This window comes from Loxodonta africana, chromosome 12 (genome assembly GCF_030014295.1).
Source record: "Loxodonta africana isolate mLoxAfr1 chromosome 12, mLoxAfr1.hap2, whole genome shotgun sequence".
Lineage (NCBI taxonomy): Eukaryota > Metazoa > Chordata > Mammalia > Proboscidea > Elephantidae > Loxodonta > Loxodonta africana.
Genome location: NC_087353.1, coordinates 47,438,845 through 47,462,409, shown reverse-complemented (window position 1 = coordinate 47,462,409; position 23,565 = coordinate 47,438,845).

Sequence of the window (23,565 nt, the reverse complement as noted above, 5' to 3'; positions counted from 1 at the left end):
CACTCAAAAGTAGCAGCTTTTCCAGTCATTTGATAAATAGGCTGGAGAAGAATACCCAATCTAGGAAAATTGGAAATCATCAAAAATGAAATGGAACACAAAAATATTGATATCCTAGGCATTGGTGAGCTGAAATGGACTGGTATTGGCCATTTTGAATCAGACAATCATATAGTCTACTATGCTGGGAATGACAACTTGAAAGGAATGGTGTTGCATTCATCGTCAAAAAGAACATTTCAAGATCTATCCTGAAGTACAATGCTGTCAGCGATAGGATAATATCCATACGCCTACAAGGAAGACCAGTTTTATTCAAATTCACGCACCAACTGCTAAAGCCAAAGATGAAGAAATTGAAGATTTTTATCAGCTGCTGTGGTCTGAAATTGATTGAACATGAAATCAGAGTGCATTGATAATTACTGGTGTTTGGAATGTGAAAGTTAGAAACAAAGAAGAAGGATTGGTAGTTGGGAAATATGGCCTTCGTGATAGAAACAATGCCAGAGATCAAATGATAGAATTTTGCAAGACCAATGACTTCTTCATTGCAAATACCTTCTTTCACCAACATAAATGGCAACTATACATACGGACGTCACCAGATGGAACACACAGAAATCAAATCAACTACATTTGTGGAAAAAGATGATGGAAAAGCTCAATATCATCAATCATAACAAGGCCAGGGGCCCACTGTGGAACAGAACATCAATTGATCATATGCAAGTTCAAGCTGAAACAAGAAAATCAGAGCTAGTCCACAAGAGCCAAAATATGACCTTCAGTATATCCCACCTGAATTTAGAGACCATCTCAAGAATAGATTTGACACATTGAACACTAGTGACCAAACTAGATGAGTTGTGAGATGACATCAAGGACACCATACACGAAGAAAGCAAGAGGTCATTGAAAAGACAGGAAAGAATGAAAAGACCAAGATGGATGTCAGGAGATGCTTCCAGCCATCCTTCTTAAAACAAATACCCAAAAAATCAAGTGAAATGACAAGCTAGGAGCCCTGATCATCAAGAGCAAAGTTAGAAAACAGACCAAGGGGAAGGGGGAGAGAGAGATCATTCAGAAGTAGAGAGGAGTTGCCAGACCTGAATCACTGGGATCCCTCAGGCACCATTCCTGGAAGCAGCTGCAGAGGGCTGGTGGTAGTGTTTGGCCACAGTTTTCTCAGGAAGAAGCACAACTTATGCATACCTCCAGAAACAGAGAAGAATGGCACTCTGGGCAAAAGCTAAGCACTTGAGTATGTTTTACTGTGCCCCCGCCCCCAAGCCAGCTTCAGTGGCTATGGATTTCCATGGGCCTGAGATAGGCACATTTGAGTGCCCTGAGCCATGCTCTTGGATTTGGAGAAGGAATAAATTCACAACAGGGGGAAGAGATAACTTGTCAGCTCCACTAACCTGGAGAGCTCAGGACATAAGTGGCCCCTGTTCAGGCATAAATAGTCCATGGACTTTGGATACCTTTCCCCCCTGCATGGACCTGAAATAGGCCCTTGCTGGCAGACTGCAACTGTTTAAGCTGTGTGGTGGAGAGGTGGGTGTGTGATATTTGACATGGCTTTCCCTATTAAACAGGATCCTCACCTGCCCACATCAGGGGCCTATGGACTGGTGGCTCCACTCAGGTCACCCAGCCACCCATGACAGGAGTCCAAGGATAACTGGTACCTCCCAGTCCTTACAACCAAAAGCATTGGGTGCCCATGGTCTGTCTGCAAAACCCACCCACCTGTACACTCTAGGTAACAGGGACACGCTTTCCTCAGAGACATTTGAGGGACGATCCTAAGCCCACTGCACTGTTCGGAGCGTAACCCCATGCTGCAACCGGATACCAGTACCTACACCAAACACCCCTGCCCCTGTAAGACTGTAGGACAGAGCCTGTAACACATATTTGATGACCACCTACCTGGACATCTGAGGTAAATCCACACAAGAAAAGTGAATGGACTCATAAGCTCATATACCTTACAACAGCTCTAGGCTTCTGGTGACAGGACATCAGAGCCCCAAAGGTGAAAATAATCAAGCTAGCTCGCTCAAGCAACCCATCTGGGCATGTCAAAGCAAAATAAAGCAAAAAACTAGGATACAGTAAGCAAACATAAAGTAAATTCATACAATAACTTATACATGGCTCGGAGACAACAGTCAATATCAAACCACATAAAGAAACAGACCGTGATTGCTTTAATAAGCTCTCAAAACAGAGAATCAAAGAAAGGATCTTCTGCATGAAGGTGCCTTCCTGGAATTACCAGACCTAGAATTCAAAAGATTAATATACAAAATTCTTCAAGACATAAGGAAGGAGATCAGGGAATACGCAGAATAAGCCAAGGAACACACAGATAAAATAGTTGAAGAAATCAAAAAGGTTATTCAAGAACATGAGGAAAAATTCAATAAGCTGAAAGAATCCATAGAGAGACAGCCATCAGAAATTCGGAAGATTAACAATAAAATTACAGAATTAGACAACGCAATAGAAAGTCAGGAGCAGAATAAAGCAAGTGGAAGGCAGAATTGGAGAGCTCAAAGATAAAGCACTTGGCACTAATATATTTGAAGAAAAATCAGATAAAATAATTTTAAAAAATGAAGAAACCTTAAGAATCATGTGGGACTCTATCAAGACAAATAACCTACAAGTGATTGGTGTCCAAGAACAGGGAGAGATAACAGAAAATACAGAGAGAATCGTTGAAGATTTCTTGGCAGAAAACTTCCTTGATATCGTGAAAGATGAGAAGATATCAATCCGAGATGCTCATCGAACTCCACATAAGGTAGATTTTAAAAGAATGTCACCAAGACATATTATAATCAAACTTGCCAAAATCAAAGATAAAGAGAGAATTTTAAGAGCAGCTAGGGATAAACGAAAAGTCATCTATAAAGGACAGTCAATAAGAATAAGCTGGGACTACTCGGCAGAAACCATGTAGGCAAGATGGCAAAGGGATGACTTATATAAAACATTGAAGGAAAAAATTGCCAGCCAAGAATCATATATCCAGCAAAACAGTCCCTCAAATATGAAGGTGAATTTGCAAAAAAATGAAACACGACCCATACCTCACACCATGCACAAAAACTAACTCCAAGTGGATCAAAGACCTAAACATAAAGTACTAAAACGATAAAGATCATGGAAGAAAAAATAGGGACAAAATTAGGAGCCCTAATACAAGGCATAAACAGAATGGAAAACATTACCAAAAATGACGAAGAGAAACCAGGTAATTGGGAGCTCCTAAAAATCAAACATCTATGCTCATCTAAAGACTTCACCAAAAGAGTACAAAGACCACCTACAGACTGGGAAAGAATTTTCCACTATGACATCTCCGACCAGCGCCTGATCCCTAAAATCTATATGATTCTGTTAAAACTCAACCACAAAAAGACAAACAACCCAATCAAGAAGTGGGCAAAGGATATGAACACACATTTCACTAAAGAAGATATTCAGGCAGCCAACAGATACATGAGAAAATGCTCTCGATCATTAGCCATTAGAGAAATGCAAATTAAAACTACCATGAGATTCCATCTCACTCCAACAAGGCTGGCATTAATCCAAAAAACACAAAATAATAAATGTTGGAGAGGCTGCGGAGAGATTGGAACTCTTATACACTGCTGGCGGGAATGTCAAATGGTACAACCACTTTGGAAATCTATCTGGCGTTATCTTAAACAGTTAGAAATAGAACTACCATACAACCCAGAAATCCCACTCCTCGGAATATAGCCTAGAGAAATAAGAGCCTTCACACAGACAGATATATGCACACCCATGTTTATTGCAGCTCTGTTTACAATAGCAAAAAGTTGGAAGCAACCAAGGTGTCCATCAACGGATGAATGGGTAAATAAATTGTGGTATATTCACACAATAGAATACTACGCATTGATAAAGAACAGTGATGAATCTCTGAAACATTTCATAACATGGAGGAACCTGGAAGACATTATGCTGAGTGAAATGAGTCAGAGGCAAAAGGACAAATATTGTATAAGACCACTATTATAAGATCTTGAGAAATAGTATAAACTGAGAAGAACACATACTTTTGTGGTTACGAGCGGGGGGAGGGAGGGAGGGTGGGAGAGGCTTATTTACTGATTAGTTAGTAGATAAGAACTACTTTAGGTGAAGGGAAGGACAATACTCAATACACGGAAGGTCAGCTCAACTGGACTGGACCAAAAGCAAAGAAGTTTCCGGAATAAACTGAATGCTTCAAAGGTCAGCGAAGCAAGGGCGGGGGTTTGGGGACTATGGCTTAAGGGGACTTCTAAGTCAATTGGCAAAATAATTCTGTTATGAAAACATTCTGCATCCCACTTTGAAATGTGGCGTCTGGGGTCTTAAATGCTAACAAGCGGCCATCTAGGATGCATCAATTGGTCTCAACCCACCTGGAGCAAAGGAGAATGAAGAACACCAAGGTCACACGATAACTATGAGCCCAAGAGACAGAAAGGGCCACATGAACCAGAGACTTACATCATCTGGAGACCAGAAGAACTAGATGGTGCACAGCCACAACCGATGAGTGCCCTGACAGGGAGCACAACAGAGAACCCTGAGGGAGCGGAGGATCAGTGGGATGCAGACCCCAAATTCTCATAAAAAGACCAGACTTAATGGTCTGACTGAGACTAGAGGAATCCCGGCAGTGATGGTCCCCAAACCTTCTGTTGGCCCAGGACAGGAACCATTCCTGAAGACAACTCATCAGACATGGAAGGGACTGGACAATGGGTTGGAGAGAGATGCTGACGAAGAGTGAGCTACTTGTATCAGGTGGACACTTGAGACTGTGTTGGCATCTCCTGTCTGGGGGGGAGATAGGAGGGTAGAGAGGGTTAGAAACTGGCAAAATTGTCACGAAAGAAGAGACTGGAAGGAGGGAGTGGGCTGACTCATTAGGGGGAGAGTAAGTGGGAGTATGGAGTAAGGTGTATATAAGCTTATGTGTGACAGACTGACTTGATTTGTAAACTTTCACTTAAAGCATAATAAAAATCATTAAAAAAAAAGAAAAGGACAAATATTGTATAAGACCACTATTATAAGAACTCGAGAAATAGTTTAAACAGAGAAGAGAATATTCTTTGACAGTTGTGAGATGGAGGAGGGAGGGAGTGAGAGAGAGTGGTTTTCACTAATTACATAGTAGATAAGAACTACTTTAGGTGAAGGAAAGACAACACACAATACAGGAGAGGTCAGCAAAACTGGACTAAACCAAAAGAAAAGAAGTTTCCTAAATAAACTGAATGCTTCGAAGGCCAGCATAGCAGGGGTAGGGGTTTGGGGACCATGGTTTCAGGGGATATCTAAGTCAATTGGCGTAATAAAATCTATTAAGAAACCGTTCTGCATCCCACTTTGGAGAGTGGCATCTGGGGTCTTAAACGCTAGCAAGTGGCCATCTAAGATGCTTCAGTTGGTCTTAACCCACCTGGATCAAAGGAGAATGAAGAACACCAAGGACACAGGGAAATTACAAGCGCAAGAGACAGGAAGGGCCACATAAGCCAGAGACTATATCAGCCTGAGACCAGAAGAACTAGATGGTGCCTGACTGTAGCCGATGACTGCCCTGGCAGGGAACACAACAAAGAACCCCTGAGGGAGCAGGAGATTAGTGGGATGCAGATCCCGAATTCTCATAAAAAGTCCGGACTTAATGGTCTGACTGAGACTAGAATTACCCCAGAGGTCATGGTCCCCAGACCTTCTGTTAGCCCAAGACAGGAACCATTCCTAAAGCTAACTCTTCAGACAAGGATTGGACTGGACTATGGGATAGACAATGATACTGGTGAAGAATGAGCTTCTTGAATGAAGTGGACACATGAGACTGTCATCCCTTGTCTGAAGGGGAGATGAGAGGGTAGAAAGGGTCAGAAGCTGGCCGAATGGACACAAAAAGAGAGAGTGGAGGGAAGGAGTGTGCTGTCTTATTAGGGGGAGACTAATTAGGAGTACATAACAAACTGTTTATAGATTTTTTTTGTATGAGAGTCCGGCTTGATTTGTAAACTTTCACTTAAAGCACAATAAAAATTTTTTAAAAAGATGGATGTCAGAGGAGACTCTGAAACTTGCTCACAAATGTCGTGCAGCTAAAGCGAAAGGAAGAAAGGTTAAAGTAAAAGCACTGAACAGAAGATTTCAAAGGGCAGCTCGAGAAGACAAAGTAAGGTACTATAATGATGTGTAAAGAGCTGGACATAGAAAGCCTAAAGGGAAGACCACGCTCAGTATTTCTCAAGCTAAAAGAACTGAAGAAAAAACTCAAACCTCAAGTTGCAATAGTGAAGGATTCTCTGGGGAAAATATTAAACGATGCAGGAAGCATCAAAAGAAGATGGAAGGAATACACAGAGTCATGATACCAAAAAGAATTAGTCAATGTTCAACCAGTTCAAGAGGTTGCATATGATCAGGAACTGACGGTACTGAAGGAAGGAGTCCAAGCTGCTCTGAAGCCATTGTCAAAAAAAAAAAAAAAGGCTCCAGGAATTGATGGTATATCAATCGAGGTGTTTCAATAAATGGACGCAGCATTGGAGGTGCTCACTCGTCTATGCCGAGGAATATGGAAGACAGCTTCCTGGCCAACTGACTGGAAGAGATCTATATTTATGCCTATTCCCAAGAAAGGTGATCCAACCGAATGAGGAAATTATAGAACAATATCATTACTATCACACGCAAGCAAAATTTTGCTGAAGGTCATTCAAAAGCGGCTAACTGCCAGAAATTTAGGCTGTTTTCAGAACAGGATGTGGAACCAGGGGTATCATTGTTGATGTCAGGTGTATCCTGGCTGAAAGCAGAGAATACCAGAAGGATGTTTACCTGTGTTTTATTGACTATGCAAAGGCATTTTACTGTGTGGATCAGAACAAATTATGGATAACATTGGGAAGAATGGGAATTCCAGAACACTTAATGGTGCTCATGAGGAACCTTTACATAGATCAAGAGGCAGTTGTTCGGACAGAACAAGGGGATACTGATTGATTTAAAGTCAGGAAAGGTGTGCGTCAAGATTGTGTCCTTTCGCCATACTTATTCAATCTGTGTGCTGAGTAAATAATCCAAGAAGCTGGACTATATGAAGAACGGGTCATCAGGATTGGAGGATTAACAACCTGTATTATGCAAGTGACACAACCTTGACGCTGAAAGTGAAGAGGACTTGAAGCACTTACCATTTAAGATCAAAGACCACAGCCTCCAGTATGGATTACACCTCAACATGAAGAAAACAAAAATCCTCACAACTGGACCAATGAGCAACATCATGATAAATGGAGAAAAGACTGAAGTTGTCAAGGATTTCGTTTTATTGGATCCACAATTAACAGCCTTGGAAGCAGCAGCCAAGAAATCAGACTAGGTATTGGATTGGGTAAATCTGTTGCAAAGGACCTCTTTAAAGTGTTGAAGAGCAAAGGTGTCACCTTGAAGACTAAGGTGCACCTGACCAAAACCATGGTATTTTCAATCGTATCATATGCATGTGAAAGCTGGACAATGAATAAGGAAAATTGAAGACGAAATCACACCTTTGAATTGTAGTGTTGGCAAAGAATATTGAATATACCATGGACTGCCGAAAGGACGAACAAATCTGTCTTGGAAGAATTACAACCAGAATGCTTCTTAGAAGCAAGGATGGCAAGACTGAGTCTTACATACTTTGGACATGTTTTTAGGAGGGATCCGTCCCTGGAGACGGACATCAGCTTGGCAAAGTACAGGGTCAGCAGAAAAGAGGAAGACCCTCAATGAGGTGGATTGACACAGTGGCTGCAACAATGAGCTCAAGCATAACAAGGATTGTAAGGATGGTGCACGACTGGGCAGTGTTTCATTCTTTTGTGCACAGGGTCGCTATGAGTTGGAACCGACTCGACAGCACCTAACAACAACAAGCATACCCAAACGAAGAATATGTTGCCTCCAAAATCTAAAGAGGCCCACTAGGCATTGTGCCTCCTTTTTAATTGTGGGAGGGACCAGATGCAATACTTATCCTTCACTTTAGAAGGAATATCTCAACATGCCCCACATCACTGGACCCCTAGAAATTTCACGGAGGTGGAAGGTGCCTGAATTTTTGTGGGATTAATTTCTCACCCTCTAGCACACAAATGTTTTACCAATAAGTCCAGAGTCATTGACAGTTCTTCCTTATTAGGTCCAAGCAGCATAATGTCATCAGTGTAATTAATGGACCAATGTGATGTCTTCTGGAAGGGAAAGGTGATCAAGGTTCCTGAGAACTAAATTATATATGACACGGGATGGAGAGCTGATGTAGTCCTCATGCAGGCAAGTGGCGGTGTATTGCTGGCCTTGCCAGCTGAAAGAAAACTGCTTCTGATGGTCCTTTGAAACAGGTATGGAGAAAAGCATATTAGCCAGATCAACAGCTGCATATTAGGTATCAGGAGATGTATTAATTTGCTTAAGCAATGAAACTACATCTGGAACAGCAGCTGCAATTGGAGTCACCACCTGGTTAAGTTGTCGATAATCTACTGTCATACTCCAAGATTCATCTGGTTTTTGCACAGGCCAAACAGGCGAGTTGAATGGGGATGTGGTGAGAATCACCACTCCTACATCCTTCAAGTCCTTGATGGTGACAGTAACCTCTGCAATCCCTCCAGGAATGTGGTATTGCTTTTGGTTTACTGTTTTCCTAGGTAGGGGCAGTTCTAATGGCTTCCACTTGGCTTTTCCTACTATAATAGCCCTTACTGTATTTGTCAGGGATCCAGTGTGGGGGTTCTGCCAATTGCTGAGTATATCTATTCCAATTATGCATTCTGGAACTGGGGAAATCACTACAGGATGGGTTCAGAGACCCACTGTACCTACTGTGAGACAGATATGACTCTATTAATAACCTGACCTCCATATGTCCCCACACTCACTGGTGGGTCACAGTGATGTTTTGGGTCTCCCAGAATTAGTGTCAGTTCAGAGCCAGTATCCAGTAATCCCTGAAATGTCTGATTATTTCCTTTTCCCCAATGAATAGTTTCTCGCGTAAAAGGCCGTAGATTCCTTTGGGAAAGGCTGGGACAAAGATTAACAGTAAAAAAAATTTTGACAGTGTATTGGAGTCTTTCCTCAAGTGGACCCAGCCTCCCCTTCATTCAAGGGGTTGTGGGTCTTTAAACTCGCTCAAATCTGGGAATTGATTGAGGGACTGTGACTCTCTATTCTGGCAGTTCAAGTTATACTGCTGTTCACCTGACTTTGAATTTATCTGTTTGTACAGATCAAGTAAATATTTAGTAGATTTCGTATCTATTTCACTCCTAGGGATACCATGACTAAGTAGCCAACGCCATAAATCCACATTGAGTCAGACTGTTCTGATTATTGCTTTCACTCCACTGTCCATTACTGTAACCTTGCCAACCTTGTCTTTGTTAATTGAGTGCAGCCACTTGGCCCCTACTACCACGGGGTCCAATCAGCTCCATTGTAGTTAAACTCGTTAAACCAAACCCATTGCCATCGAGTCGATTACAACTCATAGCAACCCTATAGGACAGAGTAGAACTGCCCCATAGGGTTTCCAAGGAGCACCTGGTGGATTTGAACTGCTGACCTTTTGATTAGCAGCCGTAGCACTTACCCACTATGCCACCAGGGTTTCCCATTGTAGTTAGGTGTCTTAACTCAGGGCAGTTCCCACTGTCAAACCTGATTTACATAAAATAGCAATCACAGCAGTCTTCAAGGATGCTGGAGTTCCCTTCACAAATCTGTTCCTCAGCATTGTGGTAAAAGATGTGTCCCCTGGGAACCCTGTGTGTGGGTCTGTGGGTCTGACCTGATAAATCCACTCTAGCATGCCAATTTCCCTAAGATTTTGGATACCTTTTTCCACAGTATACCAAGGCAGGTCTGGTACTTCAACTTGATTTAGTGTAGTCCAGCTTGTAACCCATGCTTCAGCAACCCAACCAAATAAACTATTTTTATTAGGTCCTTTCTTAACTTCTCGAGCTGAAACACTGAATGAAGAATCTGTGATTAGTGGATCCTTATCAATAAACTCAGACTGATTCATGTTTATATTCCTTGCACCACTATCCCACACCCGTAATAGCCATTCCCACCATATTCCCCAGGTATCTGTACATATTTAAAAAGTTAAGCAGTTTTTTTGGAGTGTAGTGTACCTCCTCCTGGGTCACACTTTCTACTTCACTTTTTGGGGCTTGCTGGGACTTAAGTCTAGTTACAGGTCTAGAAACCAGAATCAGTAGTGTGGAATCGTTTTGGAACATTCAGCATTGTCTTGTAAAGCATCTGCCTCAGGTGATGCCCCAGGCAATGACTCAGGCAAGGGCACTTTAGAGGCAGCTGGGCTAGGGCTAAACTCATTAGATGGGAGGGAGGGGCTAATGGTTTTCCTAGCAGGGTGGTTTAGCAGACAAATATGAAGTAATTTCTTCAGAGAGGAGTGGTTCTGCTGGCAGGAGTGGTTCAATGGAATTTAGGAGCTCAGTGTCCCCACCTTGTTGATTATGTCCCCATATATCCCCATCGCAAGTTTCAGGATCCCTTTCTTCCCAGTCAATGCCCTTACTTTAACTTCAGACGCCTCTCCAGGTTGGCAATTGAGCTGGTGTTGTAATTCAGCCACTCTTACAACAAGACTCCGGGTTTGGTTTTTGGCAATTTCAGCTCTGTTACTACAAGAAATAAGGCTTTCTTTCAAAGCACAAGTGGAAGCCTTGAGGTCATTTATGCAGCACTTGAGCTTTGAGTCTGAAGCCCCGAGCGCATCTTTCTTTCACCTGTTTTGTCTAGCAAAACTAGGACCAACCAACAAGCTTCCTTATATTTCTTATTCTGAAAAAACTGTAGAAAGATATCACTCATGTGTTCACCCAGAGCCTCACCTCTCACCAATAACTGATCTACTGGTGGTGATATTTTGCATATTTGTATCACCACCTCCTACCATGGATTAGTAGTGCCCTCTTTACTGTTGGAAGCAGAGTGATCAGCATCTTTAAGACTAACCAGACTTGAGAACCAATTTAGAAAACTCATCCTAAACTTTTGTTTCTCTAGAACCACTCTCAGTGCCCAGTGTCTTAGGCTGGATTCTCTAGAGAAGCAAAACCAATAAACCATATATATATATATATATATATATATATATATATATATATATATAACAAAGAAAAAAACCAAACCCAGTGCCGTTGAGTCGATTCCAACTCATAGTGACCCTATAGGACAGAGTAGAACTGCCCCATAGAGTTTCCAAGGAGCGCCTGGTGGATTTGAACTGCCGGCCCTTTGGTTAGCAGCCGTAGCATTCAACCACTAGGCCACTAGGGTTTCCATATATATATATATATATATATATATATATATATATATATATATATATATATATATATATATATATATATATCAAGGAAACGGCTCACACAATTGTAGAGGCTGGAACATCCCAAGTCTATGGATCAGAATAGAGGCTTCTCAATTCACATAGCCGCAGGGGCTGGCGAACCCCATTGGCAGATCAGAAGGCAGGGCTCTTGCTCACAGGCTGTGAAGATCCATGAATCCCAAGATTGGCAGGCAAGACCACAAGGTTTCTGCTGATTCACAAAGCTGCAGGGGCTTGCAAACCCAAGATCGGCAGGTTGGAGGGCAGGACTCCCACTCACAGGCTGTGAAGATTGATGAATCCCAAGATTGGCAGATAAGCTGATAGCTCAAGTCCCAAGAACCAGAGGTCAGATGAATAGGAGGCAGCTGTAGGATCCAGAGCGAGCAAAAATCCAGAATGTCTGCTTATATTCAGATGCAGCCCACACCCCCAAGGAAACTCTCCTTCAGTTGATTGGTGACTCACAGCAGATTCCATCATGGGAGGGATCATGTAAAAACACTGAGAATCATGGCCCAGCCAAGTTGACACACAATCTTAACCATCATAGCATCAGACTTTTCACCTGTCATACAGGATCAAGGAGGCATCAAAGCAATAGTGTCAAGGGAAGGAGGGAGAAGGAGTTTGAACCCAGCCATCTGATGGCATTTTCAGAAAGATTACCGCTCAAGCATTTTCTTGGAAAATGTTAATAATATTCTCAAGCAAAAGAATCTAAATAGAAGACATGAGATAAAAAATACAGAGGTAAATCAAGGTTCAGTGAAATACACATTCAAATACTAACTGGCAAATAATTGTACATTGTATTCTCTTTTTTGAAAAAAGTAAACTAGAATAAAAATTAATAGTTAAAAATACAAAAAGAGAACTAGCGGAAGGTGGTAGTAAAAGTGTACTAAAGTTCCACTTACAGAAAATTATAGGTACTTATATTGATTGAAAAGTAATTTTAAGTATAGGTAACACTTGGTATCAAATTGAAGTGTTGATTTGAAATTGGAATTGTCGGTGGTTGTCATGGTTCTCAAAATACAGATATACATGTGAATAAATGCACCTAGTCCCACTCTGTTTCTACTGGCAGTGGAAGCAGTGAAGCTGTATTAGCATGAGTACACCCAGCTCCCAGATCTTAGTTTCTAAACACCATTCACTAAAAGAAACCTGGGCTCTTACAGAAATGGCTGACTTCTGGACTGGGCAGGGAAAGTAGAAGGCAAGCCTGGAAGATCTTACTGTGCCAGAAAATAAGGATGTGTTCATACTGGGGACATGTCAAATGGTTACAGGGTTACCTGCTGGCTAGCTTGGGGACAATTTGAACATCAAAAATAATAACAGATTATAATCCATTGAATAAAATAGGAAGCCATGAGTTCATACGGATTAAAATTATCAATGAGGAGAGAACTTATCTTTATAGTAAAATACCAACTGATGAATGTAGTTGGAATAATGGCATTAGAAAATCACTATTTCATACTTGTCATTGTGATAATTCAGTCAAGACACATCAATTGTTGCTAAAACTAGTGGGTGAAAGTTTGATGAGGAGCAGAATAGTCTCAAAGTCTTCCCTACAAAGTGTTTACTGATTACAAAAGGAAAAAGAAACTACAGTGGACAAAGTAGCAGATCCTACTTTATTCAAGTGATTACAGTTAACATCACTTCAGTGATAGTCTTACAAAATATGTACATGTGAATGTAATTGTAAGAAAGCATCGGACAAACCCAAATGGAGACTTATTCATCAAAATAACTGACCGGTAATTTTCACTACGTGTCTGTCAGTTTGTCGTACTGTGGTGACTTGGGTGTTGCTGTGATACTGGAAGCTTTGCCACGGGTATTTCAAATACCACCAGGGTCACCCTTGGTGGATAGGTTTTAGCAGAGCTTCCAGACTAAGACAGACTAGGAAGAAGGACCTGGCAGCATACTTCTGCAAAAATCGGCCAGTGAAAACCTTATGAATAGCAGCAGATCATTATCTGATATAGTGCTGGAAGATGAACCCCTCACGTTGGAAGGCCCTCAAAATATGACTGGGGAAGAGCTGCCTCCTCAAAATAGAGTCAACCTTAATGATGTGGATGGAGTCAAGCTTTCAGGACCATCATCTCTTGATGTGGAATGACTCAAAATGAGAAGAAACAACTGCAAACATCCATTAATAACAGGAACGTGAAATGTACAAAGTATGACTCTTGGAAAATTGGAAGTTGTCAGAAATGAAATGTAACGCATAAACCTCGATATCCTAGGCATTAGTGGGCTAAAATGGACTGCTACTGGCCACTTTGAATCGGACAATCATATGGTCTTCTATGCTGGGAATGACAAAATTGAAGAGGAATGGCATCTTGTTCATTGTCTAAAAGAACATTTCAAGATCTCTCCTGAAGTACAAGCTGTCAGTGATAGGATAATATCCATATGCCTGAAAGGAAGACCAGTTAATATGACTATTATTCAAATTTATGCACCAACTACTAAGCCCAAAGTTAAGAAATGAAGATTTTTATCAACTTCAGCCGTCTGAAATTGATCAAACACGCAATCGAGATGCAATGATAATTACTGGCAACCGGAATGGGAAAGTTGGAAACAAAGAAGGATTGGTAGTTGGAAAATATGGCCTTGGTGATAGAAATGACACCAGATATTCCATGATAGAATTTGCAAATACTTTTTTTCACCACCGCAAATGGCACCTATACGCGTGGACCTCGCTAGATGGAATACACAGGAATCAAGTCAACTTTATCTGTGGAAAAAGATGATGGAAAATCTCTATCAACAGTCAGAACAAGGCCAAGGGCCAACTGTGTTACAGACTATCAATTGCTCATATGCAAGTTCAGGTTGAATTTGAAGAAAATTAGAACAGGTCCACGAAAGCCCAAGTATGACCTTGAGTATGTTCTTGTTGTTGTCAGATGCTGTTGAGTCAGTTTCAAATCATAGTGACCCTATGAACAACAGAACAAAGCACCCGGTCCTGTGCCATTCTCACAATTGTTATGTTTGAGCCCATTGTTGCAGGCACTGTATCAATCCAACTCGTTGAGGGTCTTACTCTTTTTCACTCAACCTCTACTTTAACAAGCATGATGTCCTTCTCCAGGGACTTGTCCCTCCAGATAACACGTCCAAAGTATGTGAGGTGACGTCTTGCCATCCTTGCTTCTAAGAAGCATTCTGGCTGTACTTCTTCCAAGACAGATTTGTTTGTTCTTCTGGAAGTTCATGGTATATTCAATATTCTTTGCCAAAACCATAATTCGAAGGCATCAATTCTTCTTCGGTCTTCACTATTCATTGTCCAGTTTTCACATGCATATGAGGTGACTGAAAACACCATGGCTTGGGTCAGGCACACCTTAGTAGTCAGGGTGACATCTCTGCTTTTTAAAAATACTTTAAAGAGGTCTTTTGCAGATTTGCCCAATGCAATGCCTCCTTTGATTTCTTGACTGCTGCTTCCATGGGTGTTGACTGTGGGATCCAAGTAAAATAAAATCCTTGGCAACTTCAACCTTTTCTCTGTGTATCATGATGTTGTTTGACCTTGAGTATATCCTCCCTGAATTTAGAGACCATCTCAAGAATAGATTTGATACACTGAACACTAATTACTGAAGACCAGAAGAGTTGTGGAATGACATCAAAGACATCATACATGACTAAAGCAAATGGTCATTAAAAAGACAGGAAAGAAAGAAAATACCAAAATGAATTTCAGAAGAGAATCTGAAAGTTGCTCTTGAACATAGCACAGCTAGAGCAAGCAGAAGAAATGATGAAGTAAAAGAACTGAACAGAAGATTTCAAAGGGTGATTTGAGAAGACAAAGTAAAGTATTGTAATGAAAAGTGCAAAGACCTGGAGATAGAAAACCAAAAAGGAAGAACACGCTCGGCATTTCTCAAGCTGAAAGAACTGAAGAAAAAATTCAAGCCTTGAGTTGCAATATTGAAGGATTCTACAGGGAAAATACTGAACCACACAGGAAGCATCAAAAGAAGATGGAAGGAATACACAGTCACTGTACCAAAGAGTTAGTCAACGTTCAGCTATTTCAGGAGGTAGCATATGAGCAAGAACTGATGGTACTGAAGGAAAAGGTCTGAGCTGCGTGGAAGGCATTGGCAAAAACAAGCCTCCAGGAATTGATGGAATACCAATTGAGATGTTTCAACAAACGGATGCAGTGCTGGAAGCTATCACTCATCTATGGTAAGAAATTTGGAAGACAGCTACCTGGCCAACTGACTGGAAGAGATCCATATTTGTACACATTCCAGAGAAAAGTGATCCAACAGAATGTGGAAATTACTGAACAATATTGTTAATATCACAAACAAGTTACATTAAAAAAAAATTTATTGTGCTTTAAGTCAAAGTTTACAAATCAAGTCAGTTTCTCATATAAAAACTTATACTTTGCAAGGTACCCCTAGCTGCTCTCCCCCTAATGAGACAGCACGCTCCTCCTCTCCACCCTGTATTCCCCATATCCATTCGACCAGTTCCTGTTCCCTTCTGTCTTCTCATCTCACCTCCAGACAGGAGCTTCCCACAGTCTCATGTGTCTACTTCAGCCACGAAGTTCACTCCTCACCAGCATCATTTTCTGTCTTATAGTCCAGTCCGATCTCTGCCTGAAGACCTGACTTTGGGAATGGGTTCTAATTTTGGGCTCACAGAAGGTCTGGGGACCAAGACCTCTAGGGTCCCTCTAGTCTCAGACCATTAAGTCTGGTCTTTTTATGAGAATTTGAGGTCTACATCCCACTGCTCTCCTGCTCCATTAGGCATTCTCTGTTGTGTTCCCTGTCAGGGCAGTCATTGGTTGTAGCCGGGTACCATCTAGTTCTTCCAGTCTCAGGCTGGCGTAGTATCTGGTTTATGTGGCCCTTTCCGTCTCTTGGGCTCATATTTACCTTTTGTCTTTGGTGTTCTTCATTCTCCTTTGCTCCAGGTGGTTTAAGACGAATTGATGCATCTTAGATGGCCACTTGCTAGCCACGAGTTAGATTTTGCTAAAGATCACTCAAAAGCAGCTGCAGCAATATATCGACAGGTAACTGACAGAAATTCAAGCCAGATTCAGAAGAGGACGTGCAACAAAGCATATCATTGCTGATGTCAGATGGATCATGGCTGAATGCAGAGAATAACAGAAACATGTTATCTATATTTTATTGAATATGCAAAGGCATTCAACTGTGTGGATCATAACAAATTATGGATAACACTGCAAAGAATGAAAATTCCAGAACACTTAATTGTGCTCATAAGGAACCTGTACATAGGCCAAGAAGTAGTCATTTGAATAGAACAAGGGGATACTGTGTGGTTTTAAGGAAGGAAAGGTTTGTGTCAAGTTGTATCCTTTCACCATACTTATTCCGTCTGTATGCTGAGCAAATAATCTGAGAAACTGGGGTATATGAAGAAGAACATGGCATCAGGATTGGAATACGACTCATGTTAACAACCTGCAATATGCAGATGACAAAACCTTGCTTGCTAAAGTGAAGAGGACTGGAAGCACTTATTGATGAAGATCAAAGACCACAGCCTTCAGTATGGATTACACCTCAACATAAAGAAAACAATAATCTTCACAACTGAACCAATGAACAACATCATGATAAATGGAGAAAAGATTGAAGTTATCAAGGATTTCATTTTACTTGGATCCACAATCAATGCCCATGGAAGCCAAACCAAACCAAACCCAGTGTTGTCGAGTCGATTCTGACTCATAGCGACCCTATAGCAGCAAACCAAAAAAAAAAAAAAAACCCAGTGCCGTCGAGTCAATTCTGACTCATAGTGACCCTATAGGACAGAGTAGAACTGCCCCATAGAGTTTCCAAGGAGCAGCTGGTAGATTTGAACTGCTGACCCTTTGGTTAGCAGCCGTAGCACTTAACCACTACGCCACCAGGGTTTCCCCTATAGCAGCAGCAGTCTAGAAATCAAACAACACATTGCTTTAGGCAAATCTGCTGCAAAAGACCTCTTTCAGGTGTTAAGAAGCAAAGATGTGGGGGGCGAAGCAAAGATGGCGGACTAGGCAGACGCTACCTCGGATCCCTCTTACAACAAAGACACGGAAAAACAAGTGAATTGATCACATACATAACAATCTACGAACCCTGAACAACAAACACAGATTTAGAGATGGAGAACGAACTAATACGGGGAAGCAGCGATTGTTTCCAGAGCCTGGAGCCAGCGTACCAGTCAGGTACGGCACAAGCACAGAGAGCTGCTCCACCCCCCTGAACTAACCCCGGGAGGGGGGCCAGCCGGTTCCATGGGCGGCGTGGGACGCAGCCGGTAGAAGAAGTCCCCGGGAGGCAGTGACTGGTCTTGGAGCAGAAAGAGCAGCGTCTGAGCCGGGGAACCGTTCCGCAGGGATTTGGACTGGACGCAGGTACGGCATAAACACGGAGAGTTGCTCCACCCCCTTGAACTAACCCCGGGAAGGGGACCAGCCGGGTCGCGCGGGCGGCGTGGGACGCAGCCGGTAGGAGAAGTCCCCGGGAGGCAGCGACTGGTATTGGAGCGGGGAGAACAGCATCCCAGCCGGGACACTCGGTCACGGCACAAGTACGGGGAGCTGCTCCATCCGTCTGAACTAACCCCGGGAGGAGGCCCAACTGGTTCTCAGAGGCGGCACGGCCACGCGGCTGGAGGGACAAGAAGTCCCCGGGAGGCAGCGACTGATTTTGGAGTCGAGAGTGATTCGTCCCAGTAGGGGAGCCTTGACGCTGGGCGTGGGGCTGGAAGCGGAGGATCTGACCGTGACTCCAGCGGGCCAGACCCCCCGGGGGCAATCTCCACACAGCCAGCACACATAGGCGACGCGCCCGCGGAAATCTCACATATAATAGTCATTCCAAGCAAGACAAGCAACTCTGGCTATATTCTGAGGTGCTACTCTCCTATCTCTCTGTTCCCTCCCCCACCCTCCCCAGGCGGCTTCATTAACATCTGAATAGCCTGAGCCAGAGGGAGAACTCTGATAGGGATCTGACTGCATTTTTTTTTTAGCGGATTTTCTGGAAAAACTAGTTTCCCAGTGATGGCTCGGAGACAACAATCCATATCAAACCACTTAAAGAAGCAGACCATGACAGCTTCTCCAACCCCCCAAACAAAAGAATCAAAATCTTTCCCAAATGAAGATACAATCTTGGAATTATCAGATACAGAATATAAAAAACTAATTTACAGAATGCTTAATGATATCACAAATGAAATTAGGATAACTGCAGAAAACGCCAAGGAACACACCGATAAAACTGTTGAAGAACTCAAAAAGATTATTCAAGAACATAGTGGAAAAATTAATAAGTTGCAAGAATCCATAGAGAGACAACATGTAGAAATCCAAAAGATTAACAATAACAGAACTAGACAATGCACTAGGAAGTCAGAGGAGCAGACTCGAGCAATTAGAATGCAGACTGGGACATCTGGAGGACCAGGGAATCAACACCAACATAGCTGAAAAAAAATCAGATAAAAGAATTAAAAAAAATGAAGAAACCCTAAGAATTATGTGGGACTCTATAAAGAAGGATAACCTGTGGGTGATTGGAGTCCCAGAACAGGGAGGGGGGACAGAAAACACAGAGAAAATAGTTGAAGAACTCCTGACAGAAAACTTCCCTGACATCATGAAAGATGAAAGGATATTTATCCAAGATGCTCATCGAACCCCATTTAAGATTGATCCAAAAAGAAAAACACCAAGACATATTATCATCAAACTCACCAAAACCAAAGATAAACAGAAAATTTTAAAAGCAGCCAGGGAGAAAAGAAAGGTTTCCTTCAAGGGAGAATCAATAAGAATATGTTCTGACTACTCAGCAGAAACCATGCAGGCGAGAAGGGAAAGGGACGACATATACAGAACACTGAAGGAGAAAAACTGCCAGCCAAGGATCATATATCCAGCAAAACTCTCTCTGAAATATGAAGGCGAAATTAAGATATTTACAGACAAACACAAGTTTAGAGAATTTGCAAAAACCAAACCAAAGCTACAAGAAATACTAAAGGATATTGTTTGGTCAGAGAACCAATAATATCAGATATCAGCACAACACAAGGTCACAAAACAGAACGTCCTGATATCAACTCAAATAGGGAAATCACAAAAACAAACAAATTAAGATTAATTAAAAAAAAAATACACGTAACGGGGAATCATGGAAGTCAATAGGTAAAAGATCACAATAATCAAAAAGAGGGACTAAATACAGGAGGCATTGAACTGCCATATGGAGAGTGATACAAGGCGATATAGAACAATACAAGTTAGGTTTTTACTTAGAAAAATAGGGGTAAATAATAAGGTAACCACAAAAAGGTATAACAACTCTATAACTCAAGATAAAAACCAAGAAAAACGTAACGACTCAACTAACATAAAGTCAAGCACTATGAAAATGAGGATCTCACAATTTACTAAGAAAAACGCCTCAGCACAAAAAAGTATGTGGAAAAATGAAATTGTCAACAACACACATAAAAAGGCATCAAAATGACAGCACTAAAAACTTATTTATCTATAATTACCCTGAATGTAAATGGACTAAATGCACCAATAAAGAGACAGAGAGTCACAGACTGGATAAAGAAACATTATCCATCTCTATGCTGCCTACAAGAGACACACCTTAGACTTAGAGACACAAACAAACTAAAACTCAAAGGATGGAAAAAAGTATATCAAGCAAACAATAAGCAAAAAAGAAGAGGAGTAGCAATATTAATTTCTGACAAAATAGACTTTAGACTTAAATCCACCACAAAGGATAAAGAAGGACACTATATAATGATAAAAGGGACAATTGATCAGGAAGACATAACCATATTAAATATTTATGCACCCAATGACAGGGCTGCAAGATACATAAATCAAATTTTAACAGAATTGAAAAGCGAGATAGATACCTCCACAATTATAGTAGGAGACTTCAACACACCACTTTCGGAGAAGGACAGGACATCCAGTAAGAAGCTCAACAGAGACACGGAAGATCTAATTACAACAATCAACCAACTTGACCTCATTGACTTATACAGAACTCTCCACCCAACTGCTGCAAAATATACTTTTTTTCTAGTGCACATGGAACATTCTCTAGAATAGACCACATATTAGGTCATAAAACAAACCTTTGCAGAGTCCAAAACATCAAAATATTACAAAGCATCTTCTCAGACCACAAGGCAATAAAACTAGAGATCAATAACAGAAAAACTAGGGAAAAGAAATCAAATACTTGGAAAATGAACAATACCCTCCTGAAAAAAGACTGGGGTATAGAAGACATCAAGGAGGGAATAAGGAAATTCATGGAAAGCAACGAGAATGAAAATACTTCCTATCAAAACCTCTGGGACACAGCAAAAGCAGTGCTCAGAGGACAATTTATATCAATAAATGCACACATACAAAAAGAAGAAAGAGCCAAAATCAGAGAACTGTCCCTACAACTTGAACAAATAGAAACTGAGCAACAAAAGAATTCATCAGGCACCAGAAGAAAACAAATAATAAAAATTAGAGCTGAACTAAATGCATTAGAGAACAGAAAAACAATTGAAAGAATTAACAAAGCCAAAAGCTGGTTCTTTGAAAAAATTAACAAAATTGATAAACCATTGGCTAGACTGACTAAAGAAATACAGGAAAGGAAACAAATAACCCGAATAAGAAATGAGAAGGACCACATCACAACAGAACCAAATGAAATTAAAAGAATCATTTCAGATTATTATGAAAAATTGTACTCTACCAAATTTGAAAACCTAGAAGAAATGGATGAATTCCTGGAAAAACACTACCTACCTAAACTAACACATTCAGAAGTAGAACAACTAAATAGACCCATAACAAAAAAAGAGATTGAAACGGTAATCAAAAAACTCCCAACAAAAAAAAGCCCTGGCCCGGACGGCTTCACTGCAGAGTTCTACCAAACTTTCAGAGAAGAGTTAACACCACTACTACTAAAGGTATTCCAAAGCATAGAAAATGACGGAATACTACCCAACTCATTCTATGAAGCCACCATCTCCCTGATACCAAAACCAGGTAAAGACATTACAAAAAAAGAAAATTATAGACCTATATCCCTCATGAACATTGATGCAAAAATCCTCAACAAAATTCTAGCCAACAGAATCCAACAACACATCAAAAAAATAATTCACCCTGATCAAGTGGGATTTATACCAGGTATGCAAGGCTGGTTTAATATCAGAAAAACCATTAATGTAATCCATCACATAAATAAAACAAAAGACAAAAACCACATGATCTTATCAATTGATGCAGAAAAGGCATTTGGCAAAGTCCAACACCCATTCATGATAAAAACTCTTACCAAAATAGGAATTGAAGGAAAATTCCTCAACATAATAAAGGGCATCTATGCAAAGCCAACAGCCAATATCACTCTAAATGGAGAGAACCTGAAAGCATTTCCCTTGAGAACGGGAACCAGACAAGGATGCCCTTTATCACCGCTCTTATTCAACATCGTGTTGGAAGTCTTAGCCAGGGCAATTAGGCTAGACAAAGAAATAAAAGGTATCCGGATTGGCAAGGAAGAAGTAAAGTTATCACTATTTGCAGATGACATGATTATATACACAGAAAACCCTAAGGAATCCTCCAGAAAACTACTGAAACTAATAGAAGAGTTTGGCAGAGTCTCAGGTTATAAAATAAACATACAAAAATCACTTGGATTCCTCTACATCAACAAAAAGAACACCGAAGAGGAAATAACCAAATCAATACCATTCACAGTAGCCCCCAAGAAGATAAGATACTTAGGAATAAATCTTACCAAGGATGTAAAAGACCTATACAAAGAAAACTACAAAGCTCTACTACAAGAAATTCAAAAGGACATACTTAAGTGGAAAAACATACCCTGCTCAAGGATAGGAAGACTTAACATAGTAAAAATGTCTATTCTACCAAAAGCCATCTATACATTTAACGCACTTCCGATCCAAATTCCAATGTCATATTTTAAGGGGATAGAGAAACAAATCACCAATTTCATATGGAAGGGAAAGAAGCCCCGGATAAGCAAAGCACTACTGAAAAAGAAGAAGAAAGTGGGAGGCCTCACCTTACCTGACTTCAGAACCTATTATACAGCCACAGTAGTCAAAACAGCCTGGTATTGGTACAACAACAGACACATAGACCAATGGAACAGAATTGAGAACGCAGACATAGATCCATCCACGTATGAGCAGCTGATATTTGACAAAGGACCAGTGTCAATTAACTGGGGAAAAGATAGCCTTTTTAACAAATGGTGCTGGCATAACTGGATATCCACTTGCAAAAAAATGAAACAGGACCCATACCTCACACCATGCACAAAAACTAACTCCAAGTGGATCAAAGACCTGAACATAAAGACTAAAACGATAAAGATCATGGAAGAAAAAATAGGGACAACCCTAGGAGCCCTAATACAAGGCATAAACAGAATACAAAACATTACCAAAAATGATGAAGAGAAACCCGATAACTGGGAGCTCCTAAAAATCAAACACCTATGCTCATCTAAAGACTTCTCCAAAAGAGTAAAAAGACCACCTACAGATTGGGAAAGAATTTTCAGCTATGACATCTCCGACCAGCGCCTGATCTCTAAAATCTACATGATTCTGTCAAAACTCAACCACAAAAAGACAAACAACCCAATCAAGAAATGGGCAAAGGATATGAACACACATTTCACTAAAGAAGATATTCAGGCAGCCAAAAGATACATGAGAAAATGCTCTCGATCATTAGCCATTAGAGAAATGCAAATTAAAACTACGATGAGATTCCATCTCACACCAGCAAGGCTGGCATTAATCCAAAAAACACAAAATAACAAATGTTGGAGAGGCTGCGGAGAGATTGGAACTCTCATACACTGCTGGTGGGATTGTAAAATGGTACAACCACTTTGGAAATCTATCTGGTGTTATCTTAAACAGTT